The sequence below is a fragment of the Paroedura picta genome, chromosome 3 (genome assembly GCF_049243985.1).
Source record: "Paroedura picta isolate Pp20150507F chromosome 3, Ppicta_v3.0, whole genome shotgun sequence".
Taxonomy (NCBI): domain Eukaryota; kingdom Metazoa; phylum Chordata; class Lepidosauria; order Squamata; family Gekkonidae; genus Paroedura; species Paroedura picta.
Window position 1 is genome coordinate 122,580,186 of NC_135371.1, and position 20,357 is coordinate 122,600,542.

General features: G+C 42.5%; 1 protein-coding gene across 4 annotated transcripts in view; it reads left to right on the plus strand.

Annotated features, from left to right (window-relative positions):
• Positions 1-20,357, plus strand: part of PMP22 (peripheral myelin protein 22) — a 35,606-nt gene that overhangs the window by 8,332 nt on the left and 6,917 nt on the right. The gene's annotated exons all lie outside the window — the stretch shown is intronic.

A 20,357-nucleotide genomic window follows, 5' to 3' on the forward strand; every position in this document is an offset into this window, starting at 1 on the left:
ATGCTCCCTGTTGAGGAACTGCATTTCTTTTGGGTAGTTGTTTCTGAACTTCAGCGTATCAGAGAATTTTCTGGTATACCACCAGTTAAAGCAGTTGTTCTGTGTTTATGCAGGTATTCTTTAATTAACTCTAATACACAAAGGACTGAGGGGCACCTGGGATAGTAAGACTTCATGTTGGGTCCCTCTGAGAACAGAATCCCAACTGGCATTTTGCCTTGAAACCCTATGGCAGGTTTTCTCAACTGGGGTTTTGTAGAACACTGAGGTTTCTTGATAACCCTTGAAGGGTTTCCTGAATGGATGAGAGTTAATTAATTTTTCATATAATTTTTTTAATTGTTCAGCATTTATCGGGGGATATGACAATATATGGTCATGTCAACCTGTTTCCCTCCCTTTTCAAAATGCCCAGTGATGGGGCTGGGGTGGGTGGAAAGGGGAGGGGCTCTGGGTGAGCATGTGCACAGCTCTGCTTCCCAATCATATGGAACCACTTCTGGGGTTTCTTGAAGCTAAAAGAATGTTTCAGGGCTTTCTCAATGGCAAAAAGCTGAGAAAGGTTGCCCTCTGGTGTTGCCTTGTTGTGACTTGACAGTGCTTTCCACCCTCAAAAGGATGGCCCCCCACCATTCTTCCTTAAATTCAATGCAGTTTGGGGAAACTACAGTCTTGATTGGAGGTCCACATTGGAGGAAACATTACTTGTCTATTTTGTTGCAGGCTGTTCTTATAATGCTTGCCCTCTCCTGTCTGGCTTTGGCCCCTGGTGGAGGGAGGGAAGAGGAAGGTGCAAATACCTGTGTCTGCAGAGCAAAACCCAGCTGGGAGGGTGCATAGAATCATAGAATCATAGAGTTGGAAGGGGCCATACAGGCCATCTAGTCCAACCCCCTGCTCAACGCAGCCCTAAGCATCTAAGCATGTGCAGGTGCAATTTTGATAAGGAAAATAGCCCTAGAGAAAGAATACCTTCCTCCATATGAAATTATATTCCAAACTGGAGCTTTCTTCAGCTGTTTCTTTTTTTAAAAATTCAGGAAAAAAGCATTCAGATGACAGCAGTACAGTGTGACCTTAATTTGAGCCCAGTCAAAAAAGCACATTGCGACAATTGTACTAACAGTCTTTAGCAAATAAGAAGCTCAATCAACACACTTTTTCTTGTGGCATTTGGGATTTAATTTTTTCTAATACTGAATTTGCATTTCCTGCTCTTTGGAGTAGAGTGAAGGTATTATTGTGGTTATTGTATTGCACTAAGCCCAGTTATGTGCTATTCATCCCACATACATTCTGTTTTAATTTTTCATGACAGTCTTTAGTTACCTGAAGCTTCTAATGAAAATGAAGCTTCTAATGAAATTGATTTTCATTTTCTTAAATATTAAACTATATTATAATGCCATTAATTTGCATTGAAATTTAAGTTATAACATAGTAGCAATGAAGCTCATATGGAACAGAAGTTGAGAGCAGAACTTCAATTGATTCTTGCATATTAAGGTTTCATCCTTTGTCTATAAGCCCAAAACTAACAGTATCTTTTTGAGCATCAACTGCATCTTACAAATGTTATGGAGGGCAATGGGCTAAGAAGAGCATAAGTATTCAGAGATGGCGGCTATGCAAAGGACTGTCATTTTAGTTAATGTTAGGAGACTTGTTGTGTTGCCTTTTGAATTGCAGGTAGTTGTAGTTTATTAAGATTTGAGAATCATATCCTGCTCTCATACTTTAAAGATTATGAGCAGATGAAATGTGGGATATCTCATACAGTGTTAATTGTGAAATAAACCCAAACATAATTCCTAATCTCAGGTGGTGTTTAGTTATCACAACATTCATTTATAACTCATCTTTCTCCCCAATGGGAACCCAGTGCAGCTTATATCCTTATTTTCTCCATTTTATCCCCTTGGGATAGGTCAGGGCAGCTGAGAGTGTATGAGTGGTTCAAGATTCATCCAGCAAGCTTCCATGGCACCAGTGAGGATTCAGAACTGGGTCTTCCAGCTACTAGTTCAACACTCTTAACCTTTATACCACACTGACCTTCCAGTGTAGGGAGCCCACCTAGGTAATGAGAGACCCCTGGTCAAGTGATAGTTAGGCCAAGAAAGCCCACGTAAAGGGCATCTTCTTTTCCTCTCTTCCTTCAGGGTACAGATATTGTGGGAGGAAGAGGCCAAGTTTACTATCTTCTCTTATTTGATGTATTTTTTTGGAAAGAATCAAAGGATGATATGAAAGACTTCTGCTTGAGACCCTGAAGAGACATTGCTTGTCGGACTAAACAGTACTGACCTTAGTAGGACAAGGTTCTGACTCAGTTTAAGGCATGGGTTCATTTGGGAGCCGTTCCTTAACTTACAGCATGTCTCTGTAAAATCCCCAGCTCCATAGGTATGGAAGCCTTGGCTTCATGAAATCAGTGAATTCCAGCATGTTTGCTGTGTCTGAACCCATTAGTTACTTTTAACATGTGCTGGAAGGGGTCCTGCAGGAGCTTTATGGAGAATTAAGGGTGAGCATGTGGTAGAAGGGTCCTGTGGGAAGTATGTGGAAGAACCAGGGGAGAGCTGTCAAGTCCAAATAGCTGCTATGCATTCATTGGTGGGACTTGGTGATGTGTTGGGTTTCAAAGGTTTCTGTCAGTCATTTTGGGAATAGAACTGAGGATGCTCTACACTGAGTGGCTTTTTTGGGGGGGGGCATTGTAACAGTGCCAAGAGTCTGAACTGCCAGTTTGGTGTAGTGGTCAGACTGTTGGACTAGGATCTGGGAAGCTCGTGTTTGCTGTGGAAGCTTGTTGTGTAACCTTGGGCCACTCACACATGCTTAGCCTAGCCTTCTTCACAGGGGGTTATGAAGAGGAGAATGGTGCAAGCTGTGTTTGTTCCCCATAGAGGAGAAATGTGAGGTATAAGCAAAGTAAATTTTCCCAGGAGATGGAACTCTGCAAAAATGGGTGTGTGAATACTAGTAATGCTTCTTCGTGTGCCTCAGTGCTGGTCCCTAGTGGTCCCACTTCAGAATAGCTGATGCTAGAGTCTGTGGGAATGTAGCAGATTTATATGCCATAGTTATGTCCTTAATCAGCATTTGGTGGCATTAACCTCCCCATGGCTATAACTGCATGGTAGGCAGGACAGTTGAATGTCAGTCATACATGGCAAAATTTGACTGTGGCTGGCCTTTCAAATAAAAGATGCTCTTCATTAGGTTCCAAAAATCAGGGACCCTGTTTACGCAGCTGGGGAAGGCTTGGTAATTACTTCTTTAAGCAGTGGATAGTCACATACAGGAAGTTCCCAGTTTCACAGAACTATGGAAGAGAATTTCCTTTCAAATCCCAAGTCACAACTACTATTAAACGCTTTTATTTTGGAACTTTTGTTTGTATAACCTGAGCTTGATTGCAGCAGAAGGCAACCCTTCCTGAGGCGTAATTTGAGAGTCCATTCTTTTCTAGTCTGTAGATCATGCTGGTTGTCATATGTAGGGGCAGCCCAACTGCTCTTCTCTTAGCACTAACCATTTCTGTTTTGACCTGTCCATTAAATAATCTTTATTCTAGATGACGTTTTGTTCTTCCTAATGGATCATGATCTATTTCATAGTGGAAAAGCAACTGTGCTTTGAATTGGTGGACATGCTGCTGTATGCAGCCTGATCCTGTAAACATTCACAAAGTATAACTATTCCACTGAGTGTTCTGTGGGCCTTAAGGGGCTCAAATGCAAGAAGCATGAGGGTGAAACTATTTTTACCATGGCAGCCTCTCTCATAGGTTCAAACAGTATACACAATGCAGAAAGATTGTGACAGTGGGCTCCCCACCTATAGACATTTTGTGTAAGGTCTCTGTGTGGGCAAATATTCAGGGGTCCTGATTGTATGAAGAGATCCTGTCATGCATAAAATTGTATTTGGGTATGCTATATACAGATTTTACCCACACAGGTCAGAGACACAACTTGTTGCCACACCTCTCTCCCCTCCATTTGACATGTGAAGGCCTACAAAATGCATTGCAATTAGAACAGCAATTTCACTTTGGTATGGGGTGGAACTTAATCACTATAGCAGTTAATTTTCCTCTGTTTGCATTTAAAAAATATATATACCCTGCTTTTCTCCCCATTGAGACTTAAAGTGGCTTACAACATTGTTCCCTCCCCTTTCCATTTTTTTTTCTCACAGCATCCACCAACTTTTGATGTAGGTTGGGATGAGATTATGTGATTGGCCCATCACGCTTCCTTGGTGCAGTGGGGGTTCGAACTTGGGTCATCCAGATCCTAGTCTTCGACTCTAGCTGCCATGCTTCACAGTGAATCTTACTAGTGTCCTAAGAACTCTCTGCAAAGGATGTTTGGGCATTGTAGATTGAGCAAAATGTACTGTAGTTTGGAGTGGTGTGGCTATTTTACCTAACAGAATTCTATGATGTTTGAATCCACAATGTGTACCTTTTGCTTTTCCTGCTCTATAATAAGAAATAGTGTAATTCACAGTGTAATTCACTTCTGCTCCACAAGAGAAGTGCCTCATGGACCACACTGTGATTCTCTTTCCCCTTTGCACACTGACTTTATGAAGTGCACACTGAAGTAAAGCTACCTATGTGTCAAAGGCATAACCCAATAACCTTCTAATCCCAGGGCCTTTGGGTGTGGCACCTCTCCTCCAAGGAACAATCTCTCAGTGGTGGTCTGGGCAGAGGCAGGCTGTTAGATGTACTTACGGGAGGTAAAAATGGTCTTGATGTTGTAAGCGTGGTTGGATGTGTTGCATTGTGCCGAGTGTGAGGCTGACACTTCAGGAAGGGAGTAGGATTTCTTTGCCTTCTGTAAGAGTGCTCCTACGTTTTGCTGGGTCATGCCCAACATCAGACAATGGGCCTGTTATCAATACTAGAGTAAAGAACCCTAATGTAAAACTGGCACGGTTTCTAGGGACAATTGATTGCTGCTCTGGTATCTGAGTGGATTACCGTATACAGCTAGATTTCCGTAAATTACTGTGATCTTGGGAATTGCTTTGGTTGATTTATCTGAATCACTCCTGAGAAGTAGTCTAGATTTGACTGGTCAACCACAAAATTGGCATGAGTTTGTGAGAATGCATTAAAGTATCTTCCTGTTCCATGTTGCTGTAGGCTACAGAATTTCTGCTGGTGATTCATCAGGGATGCTTTTTATTCATAGACCAGAGTTTTGCAAAAAATGACTACCATTGAGGGGAAACCATGGCACTGAGAGCTTAGTGGGAATCATTTCAATATAACAGACTTTACTGCTGTTTTGTGGAGTGCTAATATGAATTCTGTTTGACATGTCGCATCCCTGACCCATATGCCAGCTCAAGGAACTGCTATCTGGCTTTTTAGCAGCTGCTGCTTGCAATAATGCAAACCTAACGTCCCCCTCCCAGAAAAACTCTTGTCCAGAAGTTCCTAGCACTAATTGCTTCACAGCAGCAATCCTGTGCATACTTGCTAAGTCACAAGGTCCATTTGGCATAGTGGTTCTTAAATAGGCAGTCTAGATTCGACTGGTCAACCACAATACGCTTGCACATCAAGCGGCTTTTTAACTTCCCCATGTCTCCAGTTTATTTTGGCATTATTCCATCTCAGTTTTGCATGTCACTCAGCTAGGGGTGACTTTCTACAGGAACACAGGCAGGGCCTGATTTGGAAGAATTTCACATGTTTGTGGTAGTGGAAGTCAATGTGGTAGTTGCTGACTGGATTTCTAGAAGGCTTTCTGTGCAACCCTAATTCCAGACAGTCCTTATTTTGATTTATTCAGCCTGCAAGGGCCACAAGCTTATTTATTTAGCAATTCATATTCTGCCTTGTCTTAAACTCAGAGCAGATTAAGAAATTGTAAAATACATATGAAATTTCCATGTATAGTAAACTTAAAATTAGCAACTAAATTAACTAAACTTTAAACATGAAACTAACAAATATCAAAGTTACTATATTAAATCAATATGTTAGAACATTAAAATATAAAATATTAAAAATATGAGGGTCTTCTTCATGACCCTGTGAAGGTAAAGGCCTGTCCCTCCCATCCTCATTTACAGCAGTTGCTTTTCTGAGGTTTCCCTTAACATCTCCTACCACTAGTCAGTAGAGAAGGTGGGAATAGTCATATGTATCCCCCAGGCAATTTAAGAAAATTGGCCTTCAGACTCCAAAAGGTTGCCCTCTTGTAATACATTTCTATTCATTTCCCAATAGGCCTGGGGGGGGGGGAATATCCCTTTAATAGAGGCTTCATGTGCGGAAACTGGTAGCTGACACTAGTTATGGCATGTGGTAAATATCATGCTCTTAAGGCTCTGTTAAGGAGAGAGCATTTTTTCCTGCAGGCAGTTGGCAACCTTGTATCCCATAGTTTGCGAGTAGGTAGGTGAGATGTAGCATATATAAACAGGGGAAGCGAAGTCTCCAACTAGGTTGGATTTTTTATGTATAAAATTGATTAGCATGGGGGGATAGAGTCTGGGAAGATGAAGGAGCTACCTCCAAAGCTCCATTTTCTCTTGGGAACTATTCTGTGTAGTCTAGAACAATGGTCCCCAACCCCTGGGTGCTCTCCGGCGTGGCATTGCGCAGTTGCTGCTGGCAGCGCCCCCCAGCGGGCAGCGGGAAGTCAAGGGCACTGGCGGGAAAGCAAGTGGAGCAGGGGCAGCAGTGGGATGTCCCTCAGCAAAAGACTACCCCCCCCCCCGGGCCATACGAAGAAGAAGCAGGAGTCTCAAAGCAGCTTACAATCCCCTTCCCCCTCCTCTCCCCACAACAGAAACCCCTTGAGGCTGAGAGCCCTAATACACTGCTCGGCCAGAACAGCTTTATCAGTGCTGTGGAAAGCCCAAGATCACCCAGCTGGCTGCATGTGGGGAAGCGGGGAATCAGATTAGAAACCAGCCCTCCTAACCACTACACCAAGCTGATTCTCTCAGAACTCTAAATAAAGTCCACAGTTTTTAAAGCTTCATATTTCAAAGCCATAAGCCTAGAAGACAGCTGTCAACTGAAGCACTTTTATAATTCAAGAGGCTTTGAAAATGTGACTTGATGGATCTGATTCTTTGTTTTACTCCCATGTTTTTCTGTAGGACTTTGTCAGAAAAATCAGCCATGTTGAGGGAAAAGATTAATAAACTAATAGCAGATTCAGGTGTAAAAGGAGGTGGGACTAGCTGTACTGGCTTTATCCCGCATTAGGTCACAGCTGTCATTGTTCCTCCTCAACTACAGTGGGGTTTGCTCATAGCAGAGGTGTGAAATTTAGGGTTGTCAGTTGCCTGGAGACAAAGGAATCCAGTGTCTTTAATAGAGGCTTAATGGACTGTTACTCAACAGGTGATATTATTTATCTCCATGCCACTAATAGCTTCAGTTGATTATTTCCACAGGAGCAGACATTTTCCCTATTGGATCACATAGACCTCCATTCATAACCAAGAATGCCATCAACCTTAATAGGAAGTATGATTTGTGTTCAGTAATGCTATGTACTATTGCTCTTCATTTTTATGACCAAAGCACCTCTTAAGTGCTTTGTGTCCCAGTACATAAGTGTGATGGGCTTATTAAAAGAAAGCTGGACACCAAGAGGATCATTTGCTGCCTTGAATGGATTGATAATTTTCTTTCACCCCAGCAGGCTTCCTGTGTTCTTAATAGTGGATTGAAAGGTCAAGGCTGTCCCACTACTGGACTGTCAGGAAATTTTTCACTGGTTCTGTATGCAAATATTTAGACATACAGAAGTCCTATTTGGGGTGGGGGAGAAGTTGGCAATCCTAGCATATCTCAATTAGCTTTCCTTCTGAAATCTCAGATTGTGGTTAAAGCGGCAGGATTAGGGTTACATTTTTTGAAATGGCATCCTTAGTCTCAGGGTCTTAGGCAAACAGGATTCACAACAGCTTCCAGGGTTTGGTTTTATTGAGTGAAAAGCACACTGCATCGTAATGAAATGGAGAAAGAAGGAAAACAGTCCCATCCCTGAAACGTCATTTGAAAAATGTTAATTAGTCATGACCAAGATCCTGTAATTCCGTGGGCTTTTGGATCCTTATTTCCCCTTGTTCAGTAGTGCTGCTTCAGTGGAAAATCTAATAATAATCTTTTGATGTACAAGTGGGATTCAGTCCTGGATTCTTGAGAATGAGGTTACATGAACACTGCCTGGCAACACAAGTCAAACTTTGAGTCCATCATTTGAACTTGTAATTAGTGCATATTGATTGGCCAGCTAAGGAAGTAGCCCTAACTGGAAGAATGGGCCCAACTCAACTTATGTGATCCAAGGATGCAGGCTAGGGGAGGGAGGTATCCCATTTCTATTGTGGGTTGTGTTGGTTTTGAGGTCATGGAGAAGACACTTCCAGTAACTACAATGTAACTAAGGTTGCCCTCTGGCCTAGAGAAAAATGTCCTGTCCCTTCATCAGAGGCTAAATATTTAAAAATGTATATTTCATGACCTGGAGGTATATAACATCTGATTAAGCCTCTGTCAAAGGGACTGGACATTCCCCGCCCCCTTGGCATTTGACTACCATAACACCAGCACAAAATAACTGCCAAGCTAAAGTCTCTTTCTGTAACAGAGAAAAGTTTATAAATGGGGGTGCTCTGAAGTCATAGAGATTATGCTTTCTGGTCTTTCTGACATACCCTTTCCTCCAGTGAGGTGGGAAAGTTTCAGGATTGTGTTCTTGGGGAAGAAGGAAGAGGGCAACATGGAATACCTCAGTGGGTACCATAGCTCTATGGTTACCAGCCTCATAGGGGGAAACCCTGTCCTTTTAATAAGGGATCTAAGTCATAGAAATAAGCAATAGGAATATCTGATATTTAAGGATTAGCTGGAAGGAGTATTCTAAAAATTAGCAACCCTACATGGCACCCATGGGCACTGTATTGGGGATCACTGTCTTGAAGGGGAAGAAGAAGAGTTGGTTCTTATATGCCGCTTTTCTCTACCCGAAGGAGGCTCAAAGCGGCTTTACAGTCACCTTCGCTTTCCTCTCCCCACAACAGACACCCTGTGAGGTGGGTGAGGCTGAGAGAGCCCTGATATTACTGCTCAGTCAGAACAGCTTTATCAGTGCTGTGGCAAGCCCAAGGTCATCGAGCTGGCTGCATGTGGGGAGTTCAGAATTGAACCAGGCTTGCCAGATTAGAAGTCCGCACTCCTAACCACTACACCAAACAGCTGTTACATATGCTAGCAGTTATATCCCCTGCACCTAATTCTTGGTGTAGTAGTTAAGAGCAGCAGTTTCTAGTCTGGTGAGCTGCATTTGATTCCCTGCTCCTCCACATGCAGCCAGATGGGTGACCTTGGGCTTGTCACAGACCTGATAAATCTGTTCTTACAGCAGTTCTCTCAGAGCTCTCAGTCCCACTTCCCTCGCAAGGTGTCTTGTGTGGGGAGAGGGGAAAAAGGCAATTGTAAGCTGCCTTGAGACTCCATTGGGCAATATGTTTTAGTTAAAGGTTCTTCATTATACAGTAGCAACTTTTGTAGATCAGGTACATGGCAATTTCATAGTGTAGCCTGCTTAAAAAATAAAGTTGATTTGCCACCTTTTTATTGGCTCTGCTGTTTTTTCCTCTAGCAGCTTGATAAACATAAACTGAGCAACTGAAGGTCTTCTCACTATACCTCCACTACAGGAAAGGCTCCAGCTGTTCAGAGTCTGTATGTTAGGTTCTTGCTGAATAGTTGGGAGCAGAGCCAGGAAAAGAGTGGTTAGGTCTATAAATGAAGCAGGGCAGGATTGTAAGTGCCATGAATTATTCATTCTTAAATGATCATAGGGATACCCTAAAGGATTGTCCTAAGGTCCAAGAGGCACTGGATGGCATAGATAAAGTTAGGAATGTCAAGCATCTCCTTGGGATGTTCTCCGGAGAGTGCTTATCTTACTTGAAGGGGAACGGATCAGGCAGAGAGCATGTGGAAACAAGTGAAGCATCTGCATGCCCAGCTCCAAGCCTTTGCAGTCTTGCAGAGCTTTAGGGGAGGGAAAGGCTCAGGAGTAGATTACATACTTTGCATGTGAGAACTATCAAGTTCCATCCATGGTATTGCTAATTAAAAGTTTCTGGGAAAAATCTCCCGTTCTGAGATTCTGGAGAGCTGTTGCCAGTCAAGACAAAATAGTTCTGAACCAGGTACATCAATGACTTGATTCTGCTTAAGGCGTACTGCCTATGTTGAGGCTTTTTGCGTTGACAGAACATTGTGTGAAAATACATGGGGAACTGCCATACATTCTTTTAATAGATGGATCTTGATTTTGAGCTTCCTTCTTCCCCCACTAGCCAAGAGTTCTTGTCAGTTAAGTCTGTTAATTTCCTGTGAGCACGTCCCCTTACAGGATGGGTATGCAATCTGTCAAAAAGAGCCTGGTCCTGCAAGATATCAAATGGGACAAAATATAGCCCACTTATTTCATGAGATTAAAAAATGCCACACCTCTCGCTTAGAACTCATGACAACCAATGTACAAATATCTGGCAAAATCAAGTACGCTAAAAATACAGATTCAGATGGGCCATTAAAATACCTCCCCTACCTATTCTCAGCATGCTTAGATAACAAAAGTCTTACATCACTATTGGAAGGTACTTAAACTCAGTCCTCCAAAGCGAAGGACAGCCAGTTGCTGCTTGTGTTCAGATACAAAGGCAGCTTCTGGTGCTGAAGGACTTGCATTGGTGCAAAGGGAATCGGGTGTTCCTTAGGGGAGCATAGAGTCTCAGTAACAGTGCCATAACCAGCACCTCAAGGGTTTGCTGAAAGCAACACTCTCTGCCATTCTAAGTTCTCTGTGCAGGATTTATGGAAGAACACTGAGAGGTGCAGATCAAATTTAGAGTCCAGTGGCACCCTTAAGACCAACAAACTTTTATTCAAGGTATGAGCTTTCATGAGCACACACACCTCCTCAGATGCAGTAACTGAGAGATGCAGTTCACTACTTGTAGTTGGTATAGTCCTTAGACTTGCAACTTGGTTCATCTTGCATTGACACCTTGCATTGAACATGAGTCAGCAGTGTGACTCGATGGCTAAAAAGGCAAATGGGATTTTGGGCTATCAAACAGAGCATCGTGTCCAGCTCATGGGAGGTGATAGTACTGCTTTACTCTGCTCTGGTTCGGCCTCACTTGGAGTACTGTGTTCAGTTTTGGGCACCACAGTTGAAGAGGGATGTTGACATACTGGAGCGTGTCCAGAGGAGGGCAACAAAGATAGACAGTGAGGGGTTTGGAGACCAAGATGATTGAAGAAAGGTTGGGGGAGCTTGGTCTGTTTAGCCTGGAAAGGAGATGACTAAGAGGGGATTTGATAACCATCTTCAAGTATTTAAAAGGGTGTCATAGAGGATGAAGCAGAGTTGTTCTCTCTTGCCCCGGAGAGACGGACCAGAACCAATGGGCTGAAATTAATTCAAAAGAAATTATGTCTAAACATCCGGAAGAAGTTCCTGACAGAGTGGTTTCTCAGTGGAACAGGCTTCCTCGGGAGGTGGTGGGTTCTCCGTCTTTGGAAATTTTAAAACAGGCTGGATAGCCATCTGAGGCTGATTCTGTGAAGGTTCAAGGGGGTGGCAGGTTACAGTGGATGAGTGATAGGGTTGTGAGTAGGGTTGGGCGCTTCAGCCACCTGCGTGCAGCCACTGATTGGCGCACCAGCACCACCCCTCCCCCCTGTGCCACAGCGCTGCCTGCTTCAGGCTGGAAGCTCCCAAACCTAGTTGTGAGTGTCCTGCATAGTGCAGGGGTTTGGACTAGATGATCCAGGAGGTCCCTTCGAATTCTGATTCTTTGATTCCTCCATAGCCATTCACCAGCTACAGCCAGATGCTCTTGATATGCAGGATTTACTCTGAGGCCTCCTTGTGACATTCCTTCGGACTACAAAGAATGACTCTTGGTTTGATGGAATTGCATCCTGTAAAGGAATAATTTGTGTAATTTTTCTTCCTGTTTAGCAGTGTTGAGCATGTATTCTCCTTAGGAGATTTTACAGTGCAAGTCTGGCTTGAGTTATTTCTGGGTAAGTCTGTTGATCAATTTAGATTGGTATAACTGTACATTGTGCTTTGGTAATTGTTAATATGAGACACAAAGTGGGAGCTGCAGTTTTATGCTGAGAATTTTTCATGAATGCAGATTGATTGATTGATAGATAGATTGATGGATGGATTGGACTTCTTACCCACCACTCCCAAACGGCTCATGGTGGGTTACAAATGTCTGTATAAAAACCCCAGTAAAATACCCCTTAAAACCACAAACAAAAAATACATCAGATAAGAACAACAAGATGCGGCAAAACCATTGAATTCCCAATTCTGTCCCCATAGAGAGGGCAAAGAAGGGCAGATAACCCCAAGTTCATCATTCAGATAGTGATGTCTTTGTCCTGAGGGGGGTCAAACAAATCTTCCTTAGCACACTGGCCTCAACCATAAGCCTGGCAGAAGAGCTCCATCTTGCAGGCCCTGCAGAATACCGAAAGGTCCCGCAGGGCCTATAGCTCCTTCAGGAGCTCATTCCACCAGGTAGGGCCCTGGCCCTGGTCAAGGCCAGATGTGCTTCCCAAGGGCCAGGAATGACTGGGAATGATGCACAGGAAGACTAGTAGCATTGCCATGTGTGGCTAAATTATTGTTTGAATTAGTTTCTTTAGGTACAGCAATGTGGGGTTTTTTCTTATTCTCAACAGCACAAATGAATTAGGGTTCACCACAGTGGTAGATGTTATGTGAAATTTTATTAAGGTTTTTTGTTTAGCTTCCCAGGTGTCACTTACTTTTCACATGTGGCACCCTCATTCCATATACTGATGGCATATTTCTTAGACACCCACAAATATTGACATTTACTATCCACCATGGCTATGACATAATAGAGTATTGGACTAGAGTCTGGAAGAGCCAGCTTCAACAGAAAAGCATGGTATAAATACCATAATAAATACATTATATTATTTCCAACCAACATGGCCTCCATTGCCCTATGCTCTCTCCTCTTAATTTTTTAAATTACCATTATTCTTTTGCTCTGGCACTCACTTCTTCAGCCCAGGAGTATATTACCCTTTCCTGCATTTATATGGCTTAACAACCAAAGCTGTTTGCTTACAGGGTCTCTTTCTCTTACATATTTATCCTGCACTTGCTCTAAGGAGCTCAGGGTTCTCCTCTCACATTCTAAATAAGACTTATTTATTATGAGACTTTGCTTTTAAATACTGGATTCAGAAGTCAGTGCTTAGTGCATGTGAAATTCAAAACATGAATGTGTAGTCCTTTGATTAGATGAATAGATTCAGTGTCATGTGACAGCACGGAATGATATTGGTTTATTTGGGTTCTTTATTTTTAGCTCATGTTGTAATACAGTAACTCATTTGCTTGCATGGAAGTTTTTAAAAATTATGCAGCTCTCCTTTATTTTTCAGTCTTTCTCCTAATACTTTCACACGTGAAGCTACCTTCACATATGAAGGCAACTCAGATCATTGGACTGTGCTGTAACACAGGCTCAGAGGTCCTGGGTGGAGTTCTCTGCAAGCCCTTCTACTCAAGCTTCATTGTTAATTAGAGCTTGAAGTAAAAACTATGTATGTTCAAAGCATAAGTGCTCTCTCTCAGCTACTTCATGGAGGGAAATGATGAACTAGAGCTGCAGGAGAAGTACCTGCTGAGGCCTTGCCATTCCTCTGACAATTGACTTGTGTTGTGGAGGATGCTATTTTTGCTTACTCTGGTAAGTCTTCAACATCTTGTGCCTGCCTGGGCTGCATTCTTTATAATAATAAATATTCCTAATAATGATAAATATACAACAATGAAGGAACTGAAAGCAACACACACGGCCTTCTTTTTAACCCATGAGCTAGTTGTGCAGCTCTTGATAGTCCTCTTTAAACAGTACTGTGGCCTAAAATGTCAACCTTCATCTGTGGAAATTTAATTTTTTTTAGTCTGTTATGAAGCAAGGACCCCTGGGCTCAGACTACTTGCCTGCCCTTGAGGTTCAAGGGTTCTTTATAAGCAGCCATCTTGGAACTACTTTTCTTTGTGATGGTTCTATTTGAGGGCTGAATGTGAACAATGCAACCACACAGGGAGAGCTGAATCATGTATCTGTATGTGAAAGGCCTATCTTCTTTGAAATTTAATTTTATGGGCAGGAAGCTGCTGGGGATGTCCTTTTGACGCAGAGCTTCTAATTAATCAAACATGCTACCAGAAACAAGCTCTCCCTCTGCTATCTCAATGTATTGAGTGATTAACAGTAGAACAAAAGCTGTTCCTGTTCACTAAAAAGGGCTGCTACAGGAAGGCTGGAGATGTTATCATGCATAAAGGAAAAGACAACATTCTGAACACATGAAAGAAGTAGCAATTAGTGTCCATTAAAACTATATAATCAATGCTTAGTGAAATAGCACTCAACTTGCAAGACATACAGTCATGTATGAAATCTGGTGAAATCTTTAACTACAGGAGGTGAGGTGGCTTATTTTGTTGAGCTGAACTGCTCAGAAATTGGGAGAATGGCTGAACAGTTAATTACACTTTTGGATCAACTTCCTGGAATACAATAAAATCAGATACAATAAAACCAGTAGCACCTTTAAGACCAAGAAAGATTTATTCAAGGCGTGAGCTTGCACTCTGATTTTATTTTGCTACTTCAGACCAACATGGCTACTCATTTGAATCTTCCCTGGAATACAGTATAAACTGTATTCCTTGTGACAGAAAGCTTTATCTGATTAATGAAATTGAAATGCTAGAAAAGAATATGTACATGTGTGGAGATTACAACTGGCCACCAAAACAGGTTCAGGCTCTTGTTTTTGTAACATTTACACTTATCCTGCACGTAGTACTATAAAAAAATTCAAGGAAGATAGAGGAAGCAACAGGCATTAATTCAGAACAAATCTGATCTGCACATTCAGCCAGCCATTAGTCCTGTTCAGTTGTTACTTTTGACAATCTTGCCTTGTGTTTTGGAAGAGCAGACTGTTTGCAGTCCTTCTGATACAATCCTTTCTTGAATAGGGCAATGTACATATGTTCAAGCTTCAGTATGCCCACCACAAATCTGGGATCCTGATTGCTCCTTTCACAGAACATGGTAACCATGCATACTGAGAGGATCCTGTGTAGTGTGCTTTCCTGGTACATGGGGTAGGAGTTAGAAAATTAATGATTATACCAGATTATTCTAGAGACTAGTAAATAAGCCCGCTGCTGCCAAAATGCAGCGGGTGCTAGGCGAAATGCAGCGGGGCTGGGCAGGAGCGGCTTCTGCCGGCCCCGGGCGCTCCTTCGCTGCCGCGAAGGAGCGCCCCGGCTCTGCAGAAGCCGGCAGAACAGCGGGGCTGGGGAGGCAAGGCTTCTGCCGGGCCTGGGCACTCCTTCGCTGCCGCAAAGGGGTGTCCGGGCCTGGCAGAACGGCGGGTCGCACGTACCTGAGGTGCGTGCTCCTGTGTGAGGAGTCCGTGTGTGAGGAGTCCGGGGCAGGCCAAGTGGCCAATAGGGAGGCGCACTGTGCGCGCCTCCCAATTGGCCACTTGGCCCGAGTGGCTCTCGGAGAGGGCCAATCAGGAGCCGCTTCGCGGCTCCTGATTGGCCCTCTCCGAGTTTTTATCCCGGACGGGTCCCGCCCTAACTCCTCCCACAGAGGCCTTACTCTTTTATTTAAAGATGTTTAAAGGGTTTAAAGATGTTTAAACACCACAGCTCTATATGGATTTTCTGTATGGCATGCATTTTGTATGGAGCAGTTTCCCATGCATTTATGGGGGGTTTTATGGTGCTAGTGCAATCCCTCTTTTTATTCTTATTTTTTGACAAATAAACAGCTAGAATAAATTGCCCAGATTTCCTGGGATGTTTTTGTAATCAAACAGGCTGTTCCATACAAGTGATGCTCTCAGGTTCACCTCCTGTCCAGTTCATCAGCTGATTTTTTTTTTTTTAATTTCATGACCGGTTTGACTATTCCTCCATCATTCATGGCTGTTTGGCAAGCTGATACACTGTATTCCTCTTTAACCATTCAGCACAGCATAATTAGATGTATGTGTGTGCATTCATACATAGTCACGCAGTCTGATAGAGTTCTGCAACCTCCCTTCTGTTCTTGCAGAATAACTGCTCTGCTCAGCAGGCAATTATTTAAATAAATCAGTCAACAATCATATTAATTTGTCATCAGTAAATGCTGTGGTTTAAATCCTACACTTCAGTGTTTGTTTAAATAGTCCCTAGCGAAGAGAGTGGCTGTTAATTGGGTTGAATCAACAGTGTCTTTTCACATGTGCAGTTTTGCAGAAGCCCAATCAGTTGGCATTTGTCACATTCATGTGAACAGGACAGGCTGGGTGATCAGATTATGTCTATCACCTTCGAACATGACTAAGTTTGACTGTCAAACACATTTGTGGTGTAATTCACAGCACCCTTGATGTCTGCTGCTCTTCAGAATGTATTATGTATATCTAAAATGAGACACTTCTACCCCAGTTAAAAATAATAAATGCTTTATGATATCACAACAAAGAAGTGTGAATGGAGTAGTATGTGTGTGTGAGGTAGATGAGTTTTTCTGGATATTTGTGGGGGGGGGGGGCATAGCAAGCTGGACCCATGGTTCAAATAACCCAAGTGCTGTCTCTCACTATGTCTAGATCCAGGTGCTCTACTACATTAATAGATAGTAATGCTTTTACTCAGATTATAATAAAGAGAACTGAACTTTCTGCATAAGAAATAAAATACTGCCGGCAAAATATCTCTAAAAACTGGTCATGAAAAAGAACCCACATAAATATTAGACAAATAACATATTTATTCAGTTTCTAAAAACTGCCTGCTTTCAAAAATTGCTAGTATTTTTTGCTTGAAAACAGAAAAATAGAAAATATTAAATCGGTATGTTGAGAGTGAAAGTCCAGGTGCCAGGGTGGAGACTTTGCACAGTCTCTTCTTGTGTCTATGGTTTCGCGAATATGGCTTCTTCAGGTTTTCCTGCAAATAAACAAAACTACAGAATGTGACTCCATCCAAAGGAATCATCTGGGCCTTTACTAGAAGGAAGGCCAGATTGTCAAAATGCTAGAAATCTTGGCAACAGAGTAGTAAGAGCTGGAATGAAGGATAAAGATAGGGTATTATATTCCAAAGTCACGACACATAGCTTACTAATTTTCTAGTAGCTAAGAAAAGGTAGAGGAGAGGTAATTCTTTGGGCCATTTAGTCAATGGTACTAGATGGCAGTGCCAGTGGCAGTAAACTGTGCCATATAGAAATATACTTGTAAACCGTTCCTCCATCCAAGTAGTGCTGTTATAGTATTTTAGTATTCATTGTAGTGCTTGTTTTGCAAGGGCACATACCCACCCACTGGGCATGTAAATAGTCGGGTGGTGACTCAGGCTTCAAGGATGGCTTTGACTGATCTTATAAGTCTCCTGACTTTGACAGCTGTGGTAAAGTGCCTCTCCTAAGGTCCCATAAGGGAACAGGAAAAAATTGTCACATAGGGTATCTGGTTATTTTAATGCACTTTTTTTGTTGTTGGTGACCTACTGGTGTCTCAGTTACTGTAGAAGTAGATTAGGTCTTTCCCAGATAGTCTTGTTTTCCTGCTAAGATTTACATGGATGTCACTAAGCCATGCCACACAGCAAGCATAACCTGGGGCTGTTGCTGTTTACCAGCACTAATTGGCATCAGTTTCTTAGGAATTGTTATTCTTGTCCCAGAATCTGCCACTTTTACAATTGACATGATATAGCTATGCCATAGGCCCCTTCCCGGACTACCTGTTACACTTTGAATGCATGGCTGTTTCCAAAAAATGTTTCCTCCTTAGCAGGCAGTCAGCAGGCCAAGAGGCCCTCGTTAGCAGGACCTACACCATGACTCTTTGCCCAGGGCTCTCTTCTCTTACCTGCTGCTGGCTCCAGGCACTGAGGCGTGTCTGAGAGCAAATAGGCTAGAGTCCAGGGACAGAGGGCAGGAGCTGCAGGGGCAGGGCCAATCAGTTTTGCTGGCTGCACCCTAATTGGCCCTATTCCAACGGACAGCCGGACACATTCCACCCCAGGCTGTTTCACAAATATATAGAGGAACCATGGGTAAGGATTTAGATTTTTTTTACCGCCCTTCGCTATGGCTCTGGGCTGTTTAGAATCATAGAGTTGGAAGGGGCCATACAGGCCATCTAGTCCAACTCCCTGCTCAACGCAGGATTAGCCCAAAGCATCCTAAAGCATTTTTTACATAAAACATTGTAGAACATTTACATAGAACAGTATCAATATAACAAATAACAATAGCGTACCAACTAGAACAGCATTTCAACAACTTTGACAATCCCTCGGTAGGTTCGAGCTCTCAGTCGGGGGGGATGGGGACCTGTAGATGTTTTGAGTCAGTCAGCCTCAAGCAAATGCCTGGTGGAAGAGCTCCATTTTGCAGGCCTTGCCGAATTGTGGAGGTTCAGTGGTGTAAAGTAAAGGGGTGCCAGTGCTCTTCTTCCCCAAGCTGTGGTGGTGTTGTGGCATTAATGAATGGGAGTAATAAGGGCTATGGAAGTGATTTTGTTTCTGTGTGTGAAGAAAGTTCCTTTCACATAAATTAAGTCTATTTAGAGGTATAGTTGTATTAATTTAGTCTTATGGGATAGGCACAGTTCTTTACCATTAACACCATGCCTAAATCTACTATATCACATTTAAGTGGATTAAAGGGTTAAATTCTTCCATCTGCAGATGCTAAGAGATCATATACAAGATTTGATAAAGGAGGGTATGACAAGATTGGGCTAGCCTGGGCTATTCAGGTTTTTCTAGCCCACTATTAAATAAGCACAGTTTTTTTCCATTCTCTAGAGCAAGCAGCAGATACTAAAAATTAATAAAGAATGCCAAAATGTCTTGCAGCACAAAACAGATTCCCTCTCCCTCCCCTCCCTCCGAATATTGCTTAGTTGAATGGGCCAAGTCTGTCACACATCTGATACATTAAGCTAGGGTTTATTGTGGAAAAGAAAGATGTGTAGTGTCAGTCTATTATTTTTATTATCTATTGCAAGAGTCACAACATCCTGATAGAAAATATCAAGCGTGGCTGGCAGGAATAGTGCTATTCATAGCAGCTTTACTACTGGGTCCTAGAAAATCATGAACTAGTAAGCAAACTTGGGGTAATTTGTATTCTAGTACTGGATTTCTGGAATTACCAGTAAGGTTGGGCTGGAGATTATACAACTATTACAAAGCCCGAGCTGCAATTTCACAAGTAAGAGTAAAGAAGAAAAAGTGAAGAACTTAAGTTTTACTTTTTAAAAAATCTATACTTCATCCTTCCATTTGGCTCAAGAACAGTTTTGAGTCATATGAGAATCACAGGAATAAGCCATAAAATGAAAAATGTGTTATCAGACTCCATATCGTAGAACAAAAGCCTGAAGAAAGTAGCAGTTAAATGTTCTGACATCTTTAATTACAGGCCTGCTGAAGTAGAGCTATTTTATAGGCCTAAAAACTGACAGAGATGGCAGCCTCAGTGGATAGTGGTGGTGTGAGCAGCTTGGCAGTGAAGGTGCTGCATGGAACCACAGAAAGGAGCACAGCTGTTGTTTGGGTTCATATACAAGTTCCTCTGTGTATGGCTTGAGCTGACTTTGCAAGAATGTCTGCAGAGATTCCCGTTACTTTAGAGGAGATCTTGGGGAACTTGTGAACTGTAAGCTACTGTTGCAGTATGATGCAACAGTAAAAAAGGTGAATGCAGTCTTGGGCTGTATCAACAGAGGTATCAACACTGAAATCACAAGATGTCATTGTCCTGCTGTATACTGCATTGGTCAGTCTGCACTTGGAGTACCGTGTGCAGTTCTGGAAGCCTTACTTCAAAAAGGTTGTGGACAAAATTGAGAGGAAGCAGAGGAAAGTGATGAAGATGATCTGGGGCCTGGGAACCAAGCCCTATGAAGAAAGGCTGAGGGACTTGGGAATGTTCAGCCTGAAGAAGAGGAGGTTGAGAAGGGGACATGATTGTTCTCTAAGTATTTGAAAGGTTGTTACTTAGAAAAGGGCAGGGAGCAGTTTTATTTTTTGTGCAGCAGAGAATAGGTCCCAGAGTAATGAGGTTAAACTATGTGTAGAATGGGACCAGATAGACATCAGGAAAAATGTTTTCATATTTCAGCAGTGGAATTAGTTGCCTAAGGAGGTTTTTAAGAGCAACTGGACAGGTACTTATGAAAGCTT